A 5,069-nucleotide genomic window follows, 5' to 3' on the forward strand; every position below is an offset into this window, starting at 1 on the left:
TAATGATATACTACATTAGCTAAAATAATACCAAAAACATTAGATAGTGGAGGGAATAAAATTACTATCCCAACTTCAAACAGTGCAACAGTAAGATAAACGTTGGATAATATAGGTGTTAAAATTACTATTCCAACTCCAGTGAGTGCAACAGTTGGGAAAGTGTGGGATAGCGTAGGGGTAAAAAATACTATTCCCACTCCAGGGAGTGAAACAGTAGGGAAAGTGTTGGATAGCGTAGGGGTAATAATTACTATTCCCACTCCAGTGAGTGCAACAGCAGGGAAAGTGTTGGATAGCGTAGGGGTAGAATTTACTATTCCCACTCCAATGAGTGCAAGAGTAGGGAAAGTGTGGGATAGTGTAGGGATAAAAATTACTATACCCACACCAGTGAGTGCAATGGTAGGGAAAGTGTTGGATACCTTAGGGGTAATAATTACTATTCCCACTCCAATGAGTGCAACAGTAGGGAAAGTGTGGGATAGCAAGTGTAGGGATAAACATTACTATACCCACACCAGTGAGTGCAATGGTAGGGAAAGTGTTGGATACCTTAGGGGTAATAATTACTATTCCCACTCCAATGAGTGCAACAGTAGGGAAAGTGTGGGATAGCATAGGGGTAAAAATTACTATTCCCACTCAAGTGAGTCCAATGTTAGGGAAAGAGTTGGATGGCGTAGAGGTAAAAACTACTATTCCCACTCCAGTGAGTGCAACGGTAGGGAAAGTGTTGGATAGCATAGAGGTTAAAAATAACATACATAATTATTAAATAAATTATGATTTAATTTGAAATAACAATACATTAATTATCAATACCAATAAATAATTAATAAAAATAATTACCAATTAATAATTAATTACCAATACATTAATGATAAACACCAATAAATAATAATTTAACTTAATTACCAAATAATAATTAATGAACACTACATTAATTATCAGTACCAAAAATATAAATTATTACAAATTAATTACCAATTAATAATGAATTACCAAAAAATTTATTATCAATACACAACAATAAAATTAATAATTACTTAATTAGAATTAAATTACTTCCCACCCTATTCCCCTATAAACTCACAAACCGCTCCAATAAAAAATAATACACTTAATATAATTATGAATTCATCAATTATTAGAAAGTAGTTACCAATTTATAATTAATCAACAATAAATTAATTTTCAATACCAATGAATAATTGTATTTTTTACCTAATTACAATTAAATTTCGTCCCGCCCTATTCCCCTATAAACCCACATCCTGCTACAGAACTAAAATACAAAATGTAACTAAAATTAATTAATAATTCCTAAAAATTATTAATTAATTTACTTAAATTAAATTACTTCCCACCCTATTCCCCTATAAACCCACAACCTGCTACAGTACTAAATTGCATAATTTACTTAAAAAAATTACTAACTTCTAAAAATGTTATATATATATATTTAAAAAACAGTACAATATTTAAGAAAAAATATATAACACATACATATACAATACATAATAAAATACATGACACTAATATAATTACCGATATTAGTAACATCATTGTTTTTTATATCAATATTACTAACTTCAATATTTACATAAACAATTTTTCTTACATTCAGGTCGATATTCTGGCTGTCGATATTCTTGATTTCGATTTGGATATTTGAAACTCGATTTATCTGTAGGTCGAAATCCAAAACTCGATATTTATACTGAGCATCAACTCACACACCTTTGAACAGTCACACATTACTGACAGCACTCTCATATACCTCACAGACCACCAGTAACACACAGCTGACAGAATCTACAGATTAGCAGCCGCACACCATCAGAAGCACTACCACACCCATCCCATACAAACAGTCTTGCACTACTGACAGCATTCCTACGTTGCTCAAAGTGTAACAGTCAAACACTACCAGAAGAACTCCTGCACCCTAGAGAGTAGTAGTCACACAACACAGAAACCACTCTCAGAACCCTTCCAAATAGCAGTCTTGCTATGCTGGATCTGGTAACCCAGTGAACTAATGTGTCTACTGCCGGGATCCCTGATTGATCCCACTGTACAGATTCAAACCCTGGCAGGCCCACTCAACATTTCATCCATCCTTCCAAGGTCAGCATAATTAGTTTTGGGTAAGAATAACATGTATTATTTCAATGCCAAGATATCTCTCAGGGCGATAGCGCACATCACAAATAACCATCTTATGTGAAGGTAACAGTCACACACTACCAGAAGCAGTCTCACAGCCCTCACAGATCAGCAGGTGCACACTACAGGGAGCAATGTTACACACCACGCTCTTAGCCCCGGCTGTGAGGCTGCTTCTGGTGGTGTGTGACTACTAATGTGTAAGGTGTGGGAGTGCATCTGGTAGCGTCTGGGTGAGATACAGATGCCCGAGAGGAAGGGTCAGATTTCAAGTAAAGAATGGAAAAGAGGACTCTGAAGCAGAATAGCGATGAGTCTTTATTCAGATATAAACTCACTGACGTCTCCAGTCTTGCCCGCTGCTCCTACGCCTCTGAATTCAGACAGAAGCTCAACATTCTAATTGAACTCCACCTGAAGGTTCTATGGTTCATACCATGGGTAGGACAATGGAGGGGGAGCAGGTGCCTCAGCATCTAATACAAATTAAAGATTACAATAAGAATGTTTCTTTTTACACATGTCTTGAAATGAGTCAAATACACTTTTTCGTTTTGGTTTGTATTCTTCCCTAAAAAATAAAAATTGAATATCACAAAGATGTGAATAGTTAACAATGGTGGAGAACTTAGTGTAATTAATCTGTTACTACTGTGACATGGAGCTGGAAAGCGTTTTGCCACATTGCATTCTTTCTGTGTCCCTCTTTTCCATGCTGCCTGCTTTTTCCTGAATTCTCTCTCATGTGCAGTTCATATGAACATGTCTCATGGGGTGCAGTGGCAAACAGGAAGTAAGTCCATGATGCCTTCGTGTGACCTGGTGACTCTGTGTTTAGGGGAGATTTTCTCTGTCTTGACATACATGTACCTTAGATGCTGCAACGTGGATCAGGGATGCTGCGAGAAAAAGACGAGCTGACACACAGTGTCTGCCTCACCCCACGATAAAGACACCCCACTCTGAGAAGTATGTGATAAACGCCTGTTGGGTAAAGTGTAAACCAGAGGGGAGTGATGCAGGGCATGGGTCCGAGCTGGTGAGATGTTAAAGCTTGTAATACACACGTCTGAAAATGCTCAATTTAAGAGGAAAAGGACTGGATTCAGATTGGACACTAAAGATAATTCATTTCACCAGTTGTTGTTGCAGGTAAGTTACATTTATAAGTCCTAGGGACTTATTTAGGGGAGGGCGGTCAAAGGACGTCTCCCAATTGCAGCAGAGGAAAACATTCCACGACCTCATGAAGAGCATCTTCATGGCTTCCAATGAAGGAAGAGTATGAGATTCATAAATCATGTCACACTCACTGACACAACGAGGGCCTTTATTGACTCCCAATGAAGTAAGAGCACCAGATCAAACATCACACTGGCACAGAGAGAACCTTCCCTGATTTCAAATGAAGTAAGGGTTCAGATTCATAAATCATTATCCCAGCTGACCGACAAAGAATTTACCCTCACTGGCTTCCATTGAAGGAAGGATTCATAAATCATTACACCAGCTGACCTACAAAGAGATCCCCTTCACTGGCTTCCAATGAAGTAAGGGCTCCAGGGACACTACTCATGACTTCGGCTGACAATTAGATGAGTATATCACAGGCTTCCTTTCTGGGCTTTCACAGAGGAGTGCAAGGGCTGCCACTGAATAGAGATCTCAGAGAGACCAATGTTGTCACATATTGTTAAGAAATCTGAGGGTAAAACACAGCAGGACAGGAAAACAAGTGGGGCTAGGAGAGCAGAACGGGTCTTTCATGCCGGCACCAATCACACCTACGGTTAGATACTCAGACTGTTGGACCAGACCAGGCCTCAAGTGAACGTAAACTGCTCTGATGAAACATTCCTTGTTTGGGATCAAAAGTATATCTCTTACTGGTGATATTTCTAATCTCTTCTCATCGCATACTTCACCAGATGTGCTTCTCATCCTTTCTCCTCATACTACCCAGATGTGCTTCTCATCCCTTCTCCTCATATTTCACCAAATGTGCTTCTCATTACTTATCCTCATAAACACACCAGATGTGCTTCTCATCCCTTCTCCTCGTAGACATACTGCACCAGATGTGCTCCTCATACCTTCACCTCATACTTGACAAGATGTGCTTCTCGTCCTTTCTCCTCATACTTGAAAGATGTGCTTCTCATCTTTAGCCCTCATACTTCATCAGATGTGCTTTTCATCCCTTCTCCTCAGACTTCTACTTCAGCAGATGGGTTTCTCATCCCTTCTCCTCAAACTTCACTAGATGTGCTTCTCATCTGTTCTCCTCGTACCCATTCTTCACCAGATTTTCTTCTCATCCATTCTCATACTTCACCAGATGTGCTTTCCATCCCTTCTCTTCAGACTCATATTTTACCCGATGTGCTTCTTATCCCTTCTCTTTAGACTCATATTTCACCAGATGTGCTTCTCATCCCTTCTCCACATCCCTTCTCCTAATACTTTACCAGATGTGCTACTCATCCCCTCTCCTAATACTTTACCAGATATGCTCCTCCTCCCTCCTCCTCATACTTGATGAGATGTGCTTCTCATGCTTCTCCTCATATTTCAGCAGATGTGCTTTTCATTCCTTCTCCTCAAACTTCACTAGATGTGCTTCTCATTCGTTCTCCTCATACTACACCAGATGGACTTCTCATCCCTTCTCTTCATACTCATACTTCACCAGATGTCCTTCTCCTCCCTTCTTCTCATACTTCACCAGATGTACTTCTCATCCCTTCTCTTCATACTCATACTTCACCAGATGTTCTTCTCCTCCCTTCTTCTCATACTTCACCAGATGTGCTTCTTCACCATTCTCCTCATCCTCCTCAATCAGCAGCTGTACCTATCCCCATCCTTCTCATACCTATCATTCACCATGTGTACTT

The sequence above is a fragment of the Lissotriton vulgaris genome, chromosome 4_1, assembly GCF_964263255.1.
Source record: "Lissotriton vulgaris chromosome 4_1, aLisVul1.2, whole genome shotgun sequence".
Taxonomy (NCBI): Eukaryota; Metazoa; Chordata; class Amphibia; order Caudata; family Salamandridae; genus Lissotriton; species Lissotriton vulgaris.